Here is a 13,753-nt window from a genome sequence, read left to right on the forward strand (position 1 = left end):
TAATAATCTTATATACCTACTTATTTGCGAAAATAATTTATTAGCAGGCAAAAGACGTCATTACTTATTTAATACACATACAGCTCATGCCCATGTTATTAAAGAAATAATAACATTGTTTTATATTGAAACATCTTAACAATGCAAATACTATTCCACTTACTGTATTTTGAAAACATCATGTGATGAAAACAGATTCAGACAAGCAAGCAACAGATCATACAACCAGATTGGTCGCCATATATACATACAGTACTACTTAAAAAATTTGAATATCAAATAGAAGTTGTTTTATTTCTGCAATTCAACATTAAAAGATGAAACTAACAAATCAACGGGATCAGTTTTGTCTCATCACTGATAGGGACGATATAACAGCGTAACCTGCAAGTACACTTTTTGCTGGGAACAAGGCCATTATTAAAACCAAACAGATTGGGTGAACAGCGGTCAGGGCTACAATTCTCACGAATATGAACCCAATTATTTGACTGACTAAATGATCAATGCAAAATAAATCTGTATTGCCTACTACTAACTTTCATGTGTATTTGGTTAATGAGCAGCTGAAGAGCTTTCGAATTTCGGTGTAATTTTACAAATATAAACTTTGGACGGGTTCGTCAAAACAACCATGTCATTTTTAAAGTGTAACTGCGAGGATAATTTGTGTTATTTTAGGTTTTGTGCACTCAGTCAATAGTCCCTTCCCAAACCCGGAAGTGTGACGTAAATTCCCCAACGCAACAGAAGACTATCCACAGCGAGTATAGCAGCAACAACGATATCAGTGATATTTCCACCAAAAGTAACCATTCAGGATCACTCTTTCGTGACGTTAATGATGGCAAAGGCTTCCAGGAAAGATAATCTACAATTAATCCGTACATGTTTGAACCTTAGGCGTCAGATGACGACACTTTATTCGGCACAGCAGACGTTGGTGATGATGTCGATTGGGAACTCGACACTTCACGAAAGAGTGGCAACGATCTACCATCGTCATTTCTCTCTGAGCCTTTCTTTCCCATTCATTGTGTGATATAATTATCAGTCATTTAAAAAAGAGACGAGTAGTTATATAGATCTAATAATAAATAAATCAAATTGACGTGAATAGACAACCTGTCAGCTGTCTTAGGACAGGCAAGCAACAACAACAACAAAAACAGGTCGCGATCAAATAAAAAACGTATCAAATTGTCAGTAAGGGTCTACTTAAGTTGTATCCTCCTAGACAAGTCTGTTAAGGCCGAAAGACACAGAGGCCGCTGTGGTATGCTCAGCTCCGTTCCGAACGATGCAACAAATACGTTTGTATTGTAGTCAATACGAGATGGTCCACATGATCCGCCCAGCTCCGATCCGATCTGAGTCCGCCTCTCCGATCCATCAAAACTCAAATACGTACGAGGTCTATTTTCTGGTCCGTCAAACTGCGGCTGAATCAAGCCTTGCTGTTTAGCATGCACCAAACAGGAAATAGAACGGCAGCAATATCCGGTCTTTCAAAGTAAATAATGTTAATAAAACTATTATGCATCTAATTTTAACCATATTTTATTGAAATTTACTGAAAAACAAAATGTATACAGGTCATTCACATGGGATGTACAGTGCTCGTGTATCTCCAAACAATATATTTTAAAATGCCTGAAGGAAAAGACATTCTTCCTAATACTATTGTAGCGTCACTAGGAAATGTGGTCGTCAGCGCGACTCTCTTATTGGTGTTTTTGATGCGATAACGCCAAGAAAGCACGGAGAAAAATAAACAGTAAAAAGTGAGCTTGACTTCTGTGCTTATTAACTGAAACTAATCTCCGCTGGCAATTCTTGCAAGTGCTACACTATGTATGTGTATGTGTGCGCGGTAGAGGTAAGATCTTAAGCCCAAACCTGACCCAACCCGAATTTCAGGCAGGCTCGGCGGGCCTAAAATGTCAATTATTACGTTCCGGTTGGGCTGGGCTTCTCTCTCGCTAACTTTTTTGTAATAAATTTATATTTATATATGTAAACTAAAACGATGTATTAATGTTAAACTAAGTAATACTTGTTAAAAAATAAATAATTTGGATGGGGATTGCGAACAGGAGCCGCGCAGAGCCTGTCCTTGTTAGAGAGGCACGTCCATGTGAACACAATATCCCACACAGACATATATTTAACAAACTTTTCCAGTGTTATTGCATTGTTTAAATGCATTTATAATGATTATAAATATATGTTGATTTTTTTCTGCCAACTCGAGGAAATTAAAATAAATGTCAAATGGGCTGCTGCATTTAATTGCCAAGGAAATGAAACTTGAGCTATCCAGCTGATAGAACAGGATTGATTTTTGATTTTGCATACACAGTCTTGTTTGGAAGAATTCTTTACAAAAGACAGGTTTTAATTTGTTTTTTCCAAGCAGTGCTCCGTCCAGGTCTGACTGACGCATCGCATCCCTGCATTTCCTCCTTCTCCTGAGTCCTCACAAATATAGCACAAGATTTCGATGGGGGTTCGTACTCCGGCCATACTAATTAAGCATAAAATTTCGTGTTTTTCAGGGCTCGGGCCTGCAAACCAAGTTAATTGATCGGGCCGGGTCAGGCATTAATACTCGCGGGCCTGGGTCGGGTCGGGCTGGATTTTTTAACCCCGATCTTACCTCTAGCGCGCATGCGTACGTATATTATATATTATTGTGTGCTTTTGTGTGTATTGAACTAATTTGAACTGTAGCTAAACTGTAGTATTGGCCTTTGTGCGTATTTGGCGTGTTTTTCCCCCCTGAAAATACTATCACAATAATAAACTTTGTGTTGATCTGATCACGTAGTCTCCTCTGTTTTGCCCATGCGCGTCTGGAGTCCGGGGTGTACACAGACATGACACAGACCGTATGCTGTGGGCATCGCACGCGATCGACATCGTATTTGTTGCGTCATTCAGAACGGAGCTGAGCGTAGCGCGGCGGACTCTGTGTGTTTCGGGGGTTAGGGCTTCCTGATTGCAGGCGGGAGGCCAGACGGGGGAACGATGACAGCTGCGACCCACCAGCCGCCTTCATAAGCATGCTCGTCGTTGCTGTTTTTCGCCAGACCAACACTTTCGGCTTACCCGTCAGTCACGTCCAGCATTCAGGTATTTCTCATATAGTACATAGCCTATAGTATAGTCACCAGGCTAATTTGACTTTTTGTTCCATCCCAGAATTTCCCGTGCTTGATCCCGAGCTGTACTGTCGCCAGATTGACCGCCCGTCAGCTTTTGACAGCTACAGCACGACCCGGCGTGCACGTGCGCTGCTCCAAGCCTCTATCGAAATTAAATAAATGTTGCATACTAGCAGTTATTCTCTTTGTCTGCTTTGGGATCCACTTTCCAGCACAACCTAACTTCGTCACTGAAATGTTGCAAACAAAGACGCAATCGCAGAGCCAGGGAGAAGTTCTTGCACTTGACTCTCCCAAAAGATGTACATATCCTTGCAGAAGAAGGCTTTTTTTAGGGTCACTCTTAGAGTTTCGTGCCTTCATGTGAGCAATTCCTCGCTACACATTGAGATGGCATTACGAATGTCGCAATTAAAACCCAGAAAATTTTTGCAATATATGGCGGAGATAGCGTGGTGCTATGCTTTCGTATTGCTGTGCTGGCGAGGTCTCGGGGAAATTACGTCATCAGCTGGCAGCGAGGCGTGTCCCTCATTGATATGGTGTTGCTATGGCAGGAACTCAAAAACTACCCCGCCAAATAAAAAAAAATTGGAGTAATGTGAGTTTTGAGACGGCGAATGATGCATTCAGGCCAATTTAACCGGGTAAAATGTTTCTCCAAAATGCTCTTTAGCTCCCCTTTAAAGTAGGGGTGCCCAAGTCCAGTCCTCGAGAGCCCCTATACAGCTTGTTTTCCATGTCCCCCTTTTCCAACACATCAGAATAAAATAATCAGAATAGTTATCAGGCTCCTGTAGAGCTTTCTGATCAGAGCCATGTAGAAAGAGAGTTGTGACACTCCCATAGGAATCCATTATACCAAGGGTGTCCAAAGTTTTTGCAAAGAGGGCCAGATTTGGTATGTTAAAAATGATGGGGGACAACCCTGGCTGAGGTTCTTTACGTACAACAACAATAAATGTAAACAAATTTTAGCAAACCATTCTGTTTCACATTTACTTTTTTATTATAATTTCAACAGTCTTAAGCATGTGTTTTGGTTCATTTGAAACATGCATATCACATGTAGTTGAATATTCACTTTTTTTTTTTTATCTTAAACAGAAGTAATTGTACTCTTGAGTGCAAATTACATTTGAAAAATTAAACATAACAACATGGCAGTTTAAAGTTCACAGAACTTTTGAATAAAATATTAGACCAATGAGAAATTAATAATCATGCAAGGCTCATTTGAAATGTGATATATCAGTAACTATTCTATATAGTAACGTTGATTTAATAATAAACTAATAATAATAAACTTTTAAAAGTTTATTCTGGAGTGAAAACTGATAACCTGTCTGAATTTATGACTGATTTTGATCGTAACAAACAAAATCAATTCAGCGACTTATTGTAAATGACATGACTAATTGTAAATGTCGAATGATTGCCTCCATTAATGTGACGAGTGATAGTGAGATCTGGACTCCAGCACAAAGGCCAGGTCTGGCTCAAAGGCAGTGGTATTGATGTGCAAGATGTCTCGCAAGTAGGGCTGGGAATTGATAAGATTTTTACGATTCAGATTCCATTATCGATATTGCTTAATGATTCGAATCTTTATTGATTCTCTTATCGATTCTAATTTGGACTAATGGACTGTATGAGGCTCTGGGTTCAATATGTTTTTGATAATATCTCGTTAAAATCATGGCGTCTTTAATTATGCTCTGGCGTGCTCTCACCTCCAGTTAGGGTTTTGTGTTTAAAAAATAAAAATTTTTAAAAATGCCTTCCTGTTCAGAATTATTCTTACCCCAAAAACTTAAGATTTTAAGCTTTCCAATGAAGTATCACACATGCATATAGGACAATTTTGAAATTTGGTGAAATTGGGGGTCTCAGAGCGGAACTTCAAGTCACATGAGTGTTTTCCGCCATATACTGTATATCTTTTTTTTAACTTCCATATAATCTTCTTGCTGTCGTGCTGTGCCTTTTTGCAGTTGTTTTGTGGCTTTTTGCATTCATCTTGCTTGCCATTTGCAGTCGTGTTGCGAGCACATTGCATTTGTGTTGTGGCAATTGGGATTCTTGCTTTTGCCAAATTGCAGTCGTGCTTTGCCAAGTGGAAGTCGTGTTGTGCCAGCTTGCATTCGTTCTTTTTTTCTTTTGCAAAGCGTTTGCAATTTGGGTTCGTGCCTTTTACTATCTGCAAAGTATTTAGACTTTGCATTTCACCTGACACCTCTCGGCCACCGTATAAGACTCACAGAAAGTATATCAACAAAAGAATCCAGGTTCTTCCAATAAGAGTCTGGATTCTGGTTTACAAAACATGTCCCGTTCATTCAGGTTTGATGGTTTTTGAGTTTTTCAGCCCGCTTTGAATTACACCAAAGGTTTTAAATAACATTACGGTCTGGGGACAGAGATAGCCATTCTAGAATGTTGTACCTTTTCCTGTGCATGACTGCCTTTGTAGATGAGTTGAGCAATGTTTAGGGTCGCAGTCTTGTTTCTCAAGAATCTGGTGATAACGGCTGCAGTTCATGTGATTTTCAGCCTTAACAAGATAGCCAGTACTTGCACTAGCCACACAGCATAGAACCACCAGAAAGCTTTACTGTGAGTAGCAAGTGTTTGTCTTGGAATGATGTCTTCTTCATCTTCCATTTATACTATTCCATATTATGGCCAAATAACTCAAATATAGAAATGACTGCAAAAGATGTCTAAATTAATTGGTGATTTACATATTTTTAAATTATTTTTCTATGTTTTTTTTTTTTTTATGATGAGCTCCTTCAAAACAGCAAAAATGGTTGTCTTCCCCTGAATCTTGACAGGCTTTCATCATATTTCAGTCTACTGACAGGGCTTTGTATAAGGCTTGTCACCTCATATCTGTCTGCTCTAGCTATTTTCTACCATCTCTTTTGAGGGTCCACCACACACCCACACCTACACACTTTGCTACAACTTAGAAAGTGGTTGTTTATATAAGATTTCATGAAGCTACTGTATCTCAGTTGATAAGACCGTGTAACTAGACACAAGAAACATAACAGCATGTGCTTTCCAGCCGCTGTCAGTGATGAGTCCAACTGACGTAATTGATCATTAGTGCAACATAGTGACTGACACTAATCCCTGTTGATAGTCTTTTCCTTTCAGGTTTGTTGTAACCTCATTTTGCCAATCAATGACTAACGAAAGAAAGCTGTAAACTGTATGTAGGTTGCAATTCCTTTAAGAAAAAAAATAAAACTATGTTACCACAGAATGCATTACCAAATTTGAGTGCTGAATACAGTAAATCTTTTTTTTTTTTCGCGGTTAATGGAGCCGGACCCCCTCCTGGGAGGATTTTTGATCTGGCATCTACTGTATGTGGGCAACTGTGGCCGCCGCTGACTGACGGTAAGACCCCGAAAGGACCCTGCAGCAGTTTGAAGGAGAAGAGTCTGATTGCAGCCCAGCAACAGCCACTACAAACCACGCCTGCTTTGTTTACTCTGTGAAGTTCAAAGGGTTCTTGGGTCAATAGGCACTCGCCTAATTCTTTACCCTAAACTTAACTAGACACAAGGGTATTGCGGACATGGTAGTGTGCGTAAACATAAGTAGATAGTAACCTTTGCTATGTTTGGAAGTGAATCAACCGTTAAAGTTGTTAAAATTGCTCCCATTATTGCATTATTGCTCTATTTCCCTTCTGTGTATTCAACATGGGATGTTTAAAAATGTTTCAGCATTAAAAAATAGATTCAAGTCAAGATATTGCCGATTTAAAAGTGTTTTTGGATAAAAAATTTGCCACATTAGGTTCGCTACAACATAGCCTGCCTGAGAAGTCTACTGCTTTAAGATGGCGCTTGTTTGCTAATGCCGCAGTCTTTCATTTCGCATTTAGTTCTATAGACAATCCCTAGCAATGGAAGGTCAATGGAAGATCGGTAAAGAACTCAGATGCAAAGGGCGCTGTGGCTTAGCTAGTCAGAGTGCCTGTCTAGTAAACAGGAGATCCTGGGTTCAGCTCTCAGCAGTGCCTGCTGTTCATTTATGGTATCTTTCAGAACACTGAACAGGTATGTTAAGATTGGCTTGGCTCTTTGAAGCAGCTGTTGTTAGCATTGTCAAGAAAGCCTCTTGTGTCAAGGCACTTGTTCTGAGATCTGGTGCAACAGTTTGCCATTGACTAGAGACCGATGCAAGGTTACACTCAACTTACCTCTAAAATTACTGGAACTTGCAAGTTATCCAACCCTGACCTCCAACTGCTCTCAGGTGTTTGTTGTTTGTTTGTTTTCCCCATTATTCGAAATTTTACTAGATCCACTGAGACTCACGTTTGGTAGCTTCTAGGAATTCCAAATTGAATATATATTTTATTGTTTAGCAAATTGTAATTTCTTTAATTAATTACTTTCCCAGCTAAAAAGTGTCTGTGGCGCAATTGTTCAGCGCGTTTGGCTGTAAACAGACAGGCTGGTGGTTCAAATCCACCCAAGGACGTGCTCCTTTTAAAGCATGTGTTCTGGGCTTGATGCTCGTTTCAAGGTCTTTTGCTTTGCAATCACATATAAAATTTTAACTATATAAATGCTTGGCTGAGGTGTGTCACTCAGTCACAAATACTGAGCTGGAGAGCACTCATAGGCCGACAGAGGGTTTTCTCTGACTGAGGCTACGTCTACACTAGGACGTATAATGGCCTTAAACGTGTAATTAGTTGGACTATACGGCATGTCGGCCACACTAGTATGCCTATTTTTAGGATTAGTTGTTAGATGGATAACGTAGGCAGGTAATGTTACCCGCCGCCTACGCGCCGCCTAATATGGACTGCTCTCTCCGTACAACATTCGGAGATTCAGGAAGGAAAGTCATACCGTCGCTGTTTTTAGTACAGCATGTAAACAATGGAGGCGGACGATCACGACGTGGCATTCCTGCTGTTTTCTTGACCACACATTTTTCCTGAACCTTCAAACTACGTCTCAATAATATGCTTCAGTTCAGTCCCCATTTGGGTTCCTCCCATCGCAGATGTACCGTAATTTCTGGACTATTGGGCGCCCCTGATTTCAAGCCTCACCCAGTACATTTTTAAAGGAAAAACCATTTTATACATACATAAGCCTCTCCTGGCTATAAGCCGCGTGTGCCCACTTAGTAACATGAGATATTGACAAAGAGATACACAGTTTTCAAAATTTTAATAACACACCTTAACTTTTTTTTCCAAACAGCGCCAGCAAACACGGCAGTTATATAGGTGCGGTACGGAAGTTACATAGCATTAGCATGGCAGTACAGCACAAATTGGGCTGGTTATTAAAAATATTAAAGTGTTTGTTAGCTATCTTCATCTTCCTCCTGTGCACTCAAACCATCGAGGTATTCACCCTCAGTGTCGGATATGAAGACGCTCAGATACACTTCGCCACACACCTACTCAGTCTCTCCTTCGCCGTCGCCTTCAATGTCTCCCATAATAAGGCAAATTCACTCTTGAGCCCGTGCCGTCCTCTTCGGCATGCAGCAGACTGGCCCCTCGAAACCTGTTGGTGATGGCGGACTTATTTCACACTGCTTCACGTTGCCAGGCTCCCCCGTCATACCTGTGCAATAGCTGCTCTTCGCATGCGGCGAGTCTTGGCAAACGATCTCTCGCCGCGAGTTGTCAAAACTTCCCATACAACTCGGATGGCCGATTTAATTTTTTCTAACGTTCTCCATGATGCAGATCTGCCAATTCTACTCATGCACAAACTCGAGGGTCCGCCACCTCTATTCATGCACAACGTACAAAGTTAAACCATCGGTCATAGTGCAAACTAGCGTCTTCCTCGACACTTATATTCCACGTGTCTCACTCCCACATTCCATGCTCAAGCGCCCCAGGCGGCCGTGAGAAACATGCACAAATTGGCCGCATCATTGCACACGCTGCAGGATCCAAAATGAGGGGAAAAAAGTAGCGGCTTGTCGTCCGGAAACTACGGTCGAATAGTTATAGCCAGTTTAATGGAAGATTTTTAAAGAACTCAGATGCAAAGGGCAAATTTTTTTAGTTGGTATTTATTTAGTCATTATTCGACATTTATTAGATCTGCTGAGACTCACATTTGATAGTTTCTAGGAATTTAAAAGTCAATGTTTTGTTGTTTAGCAAGTTGTTGTAATTTCCATAATTAATTACATTTCCAGCCAAAAAGTGTCTCTGTGGCGCAATCGGTCAGTGTGCTTGGCTGTTAACCGAGAGGCTGGTGGTTTAAATCCACCTAGGGATGTTTCCCATTAAATCCTGTGTTCTGAGCTTGATAAATGTTTCAAGGTCTTGTGTTTTGCAATTTTACGCAGCATTTGAACTGTATACTAGAATTTGCTGGGCTATGGTGTGTCACTCAGTCAAACACTGAGCTGGAGAGCACCCATAAACCAACGGTGGGTTTTCTCAAATTGAGATTACAACTGTGGAATTAAGCAAGGAAATTGTTGTTACCCAGCATTAGTTTTACCCAGGTCAGTGAAAGATTGGTAAGGGGTTCAGACGCATAGGGCGCTGTGGCTTAGTTGGTCAAAGTGCCTGTCTAGTAAAAAGGAGAAACTGGGTTCAACTCCCAGCAGTGCCTGCTGTGCCATTGTGAGTTCTTTCAGAACACTAAACAAATATGCGAGGATAGGCTTGGTTCTTTGAAACAACTGTTTTCAGCAAGGTCAAGAAAGCCTCTTGTGTCAGGACACTTACTCTGAGACCTGAGGGAACAATTTGCAATCGACTTGAGAACGATGCAAGGTTACACCCAACTTACTCCTAGAATTATTGGCAACCTGCAAGTTCTCCAGCCCTGACACCCAACTACTCTAAGGTATTTATTTAGTCAATATTCGACATTTAATAGATCTGCTGAGACTCACATTTGGTAGTTTCTAGGAATTCAAAAGTGAATCTATGTTTTATTGTTTAGCAAATTGTTGTCATTTCCATATTTAATTACATTTCCAGCCAAAAAGTGTCTCTGTGGCGCAATTGGTCAGCGCGCTCGGCTGTTAACCAAGAGGCTGGTGGTTCAAATCCACCCAGGGATGTTTCCCGTTATATACTGTGTTCTGAGCTTGATAAATGTTTCAAGGTCTTGTGTTTTGCAATTACACGCAGCATTTGAACTGTATACTAGAATTTGCTGGGCTATGGTGTGTCAGTCAGTCAAACACTGAGCTGGAGAGCACCCATAACCCAACGGTGGGTTTTCTTAAATTGAGATTACAACTGTGGAATTAAGCAAGGAAATTGTTGTTACCCAGCATTAGTTTTACCCAGGTCAGTGAAAGATTGGTAAGGGGTTCAGATGCAAAGGGTGCTGTGGCTTAGCTGGTCAAAGTGCCTGTCTTGTAAACAGGAGATCCTGGGTTTAACTCCCAGCAGTGCCTGCTGTTCCATTATGAGTTCTTTCAGAACACTGAATAAATATGCACGGATAGGCATGGTTATTTGAAGCAACTGTTTTCAGCATTGTCAAGAAAGCCTCTTTCTTTCAAATACTGAGCTGGAGAGCACCCATAAACCAACGGTGGGTTTTTCTCAAATTGAGATTACAACTGTGGAATTAAGCAAGTAACTTTTTGTTACCCAGCATTAGCTTTAGCCATGTCAGTGTAAGATTGGTAAGGGATTCAGACGCAAAGGGCGCTGTGGCTTAGCTGGTCAAAGTACCTGTCTAGTAAACAGGAGATCCTGGGTTCAACTCCCAGCAGTGCCTCCTGTGCCGTTGTGAGTTCTTTCAGAACACTGAACAAATATGTGAGGATAGGCTTTGTTCTTTGAAGCAACTGTTGTCAGCATGGTCAAGAAAACCTCTTTGTTTCAGGACACTTACTGTGAGACCCGAGGGAATAATTTGCAATCGACTTGAGACCGATGCAAGGTTACACCCAACTTACTCCTAAAATTATTGGCAACCTGCAAGTTCTCCACCCCTGACACCAAACTACTCTAAGGGCGCTGTGGCTTAGCTGGTCAAAGTGCCTGTCTAGTAAACAGGAGATCCTGGGTTCAACTCCCTGCTCTGCCATTGTGAGGTCTTTCACAACACTGAGCAAGTATGCGAGGATAGGCTTGGTTCTTTGAAGAAACTGTTTTCAGCATTGTCAAGAAAGCCTCTTTGTTTCAGGACACTTACTGTGAGACCCGAGGGAATAATTTGCAATCGACTTGAGACCGATGCAAGGTTACACCGAACTTACTCCTAAAATTATTGGCAACCTGCAAGTTCTCCACCCCTGACACCCAACTACTCTAAGGTATTTATTTGGTTCATTATTCGACATTTAATAGATCTGCTGAGACTCACATTTTGTAGCTTCTAGGAATTCAAAAGTGAATCTATGTTTTATTGTTTAGCAAATTGTTGTAATTTCCATATTTAATTACATTTCTAGCCAAAAAGTGTCGCTGTGGCGCAATCGGTCAGCTTGCTCGGCTGTTAACCGAGAGGCTGGTGGTTCAAATCCACCCAGGGACGTTTCCTGTTAAATCCTGTGTTCTGTGCTTGATAAATGTTTCAAGGTCTTTTGTTTTGCAATTACACGTAGCATTTGAACTGTATACGAGAATTTGCTGGGCTATGGTGTGTCACTCAGTCAAACACTGAGCTGGAGAGCACCCATAAACCAATGGTGGGTTTTCTCAAATTGAGATTACAACTGTGGAATTAAGCAGGTAACTTTTTGTTACCCAGCATTAGTTTTAGCCATGTCAGTGAAAGATTGGTAAGGGATTCAGACGCAAAGGGCGCTGTGGCTTAGCTGGTCAAAGTGCCTGTCTAGTAAACAGGAGATCCTGGGTTCAACTCCCAGCAGTGCCTGCTGTCCCGTTGTGAGTTCTTTCTGAACACTGAACAAATATGCGAGGATAGGCTTGGTTATTTGAAGCAACTGTTTTCAGCATTGTCAAGAAAGCCTCTTTGTGTCAAACACTGAGCTGGAGACCACCCATAAACCAATGGTGGGTTTTCTCAAATGAGATTACAACTGTGGAATTAAGCAAGTAACTTTTTGTTACCCAGCATTAGCTTTAGCCATGTCAGTGTAAGATTGGTAAGGGATTCAGACGCAAAGGGCGCTGTGGCTTAGCTGGTCAAAGTACCTGTCTAGTAAACAGGAGATCCTGGGTTCAACTCCCAGCAGTGCCACCTGTGCCGTTGTGAGTTCTTTCAGAACATTGAACAAATATGCGAGGATAGGCTTGGTTCTTTGAAGCAACTGTTTTCAGCATGGTCAAGAAAGCCTCTTTGTGTCAGGACACTTACTCTGAGACCCGAGGGAACAATTTGCAATCGACTTGAGACCGATGTGAGGTTACACCCAACTTACTCCTAAAATTATTGGCAACCTGCAAGTTCTCCAGCCCTGACACCCAACTACTCTAAGTTATTTATTTAGTCATTATTCGACATTTACTAGATCTGCTGAGACTCACATTTGGTAGCTTCTAGGAATTCAAAAGTGAGTTTTATTGTTTAGCAAATTGTTGTAATTTCCATATTTAATTACATTTCCAGCCAAAGAGTGTCTCTGTGGCGCAATCGGTCAGCGCGCTCGGCTGTTAACCGAGAGGCTGGTGGTTCAAATCCTCCCAGGGACGTTTCCCGTTAAATCCTGTGTTCTGAGCTTGATAAATGTTTCAAGGTCTTGTGTTTTGCAATTATATGCAGCATTTGAACTGTATACTAGAATTTGCTGGGCTATGGTGTGTCACTCAGTCAAATACTGAGCTGGAGAGCACCCATAAACCAACGGTGGGTTTTCTCAAATTGAGATTACAACTGTGGAATTAAGCAAGTAACTTTTTGTTACCCAGCATTAGCTTTAGCCATGTCAGTGAAAGATTGGTAAGGGATTCAGACACAAAGGGCGCTGTGGCTTAGCTAGTCAAAGTGCCTGTCTAGTAAACAGGAGATCCTGGGTTCAACTCCCAGCAGTTCCTGCTGTTCTGTTGTGAGTTCTTTCAGAACACTGAACAAATTTGCCAGAATAGGCTTGGGTCTTTGAAGCAACTGTTTTCAGCATGGTCAAGAAAGCCTCTTTGTGTCAGGACACTTACTCTGAGACCCGAGGGAACAATTTGCAATCGACTTGAGACTGATGCAAGGTTACACCCAACTTACTCCTAAAATTGGCAACCTGCAAGTTCTCCAGCCCTTACACCCAACTACTCTAAGGTATTTATTTGGTCATTATTCGACATTTAATAGATCTGCTGAGACTCACATTTGGTAGCTTTTAGGAATTCAAAAGTGAATCTATGTTTTATTGTTTAGCAAATTGTTGTAATTTCCATATTTAATTAAATTTCCAGCCAAAAGTGTCTCTGTGGTGCAATCGGTCAGCGCGCTCGGCTGTTAACTGGGAGGCTGGTGGTACAAATCCACTCAAGGGCGTTTCCCATTAAATCCTGTGTTCTGAGCTTGGTTAATGTTTCAAGGTCTTGTGTTTTGCAATTACACGCAGCATTTGAACTGTATACTAGAATTTGCTGGGCTATGGTGTGTCACTCAGTCAAACGCTGAGCTGGAGAGCACCCATAAACC

At 41.2% G+C, this 13,753-nt stretch overlaps 6 non-coding genes across 6 annotated transcripts; all 6 read left to right on the forward strand.

The window, feature by feature from the left end:
* The first annotated feature begins 10,179 nt into the window (after positions 1-10,179).
* Positions 10,180-10,253, forward strand: trnan-guu (transfer RNA asparagine (anticodon GUU)). Its single transcript has one exon. It is a non-coding gene; the product is annotated as a tRNA-Asn (tRNA).
* A 268-nt stretch (positions 10,254-10,521) lies between these two features.
* On the forward strand, positions 10,522-10,595 carry trnat-ugu (transfer RNA threonine (anticodon UGU)). The gene has a single exon. It is a non-coding gene; the product is annotated as a tRNA-Thr (tRNA).
* A 255-nt stretch (positions 10,596-10,850) lies between these two features.
* trnat-agu (transfer RNA threonine (anticodon AGU)) lies at positions 10,851-10,924 on the forward strand. The gene has a single exon. It is a non-coding gene; the product is annotated as a tRNA-Thr (tRNA).
* Positions 10,925-11,954: 1,030 nt separating this feature from the next.
* Positions 11,955-12,028, forward strand: trnat-agu (transfer RNA threonine (anticodon AGU)). The gene has a single exon. It is a non-coding gene; the product is annotated as a tRNA-Thr (tRNA).
* Positions 12,029-12,281: 253 nt separating this feature from the next.
* On the forward strand, positions 12,282-12,355 carry trnat-agu (transfer RNA threonine (anticodon AGU)). Its single transcript has one exon. It is a non-coding gene; the product is annotated as a tRNA-Thr (tRNA).
* A 378-nt stretch (positions 12,356-12,733) lies between these two features.
* trnan-guu (transfer RNA asparagine (anticodon GUU)) lies at positions 12,734-12,807 on the forward strand. Its single transcript has one exon. It is a non-coding gene; the product is annotated as a tRNA-Asn (tRNA).
* The last annotated feature ends 946 nt before the right edge of the window (positions 12,808-13,753 follow it).

This window comes from Corythoichthys intestinalis, chromosome 11 (assembly GCF_030265065.1).
Source record: "Corythoichthys intestinalis isolate RoL2023-P3 chromosome 11, ASM3026506v1, whole genome shotgun sequence".
NCBI lineage: Eukaryota > Metazoa > Chordata > Actinopteri > Syngnathiformes > Syngnathidae > Corythoichthys > Corythoichthys intestinalis.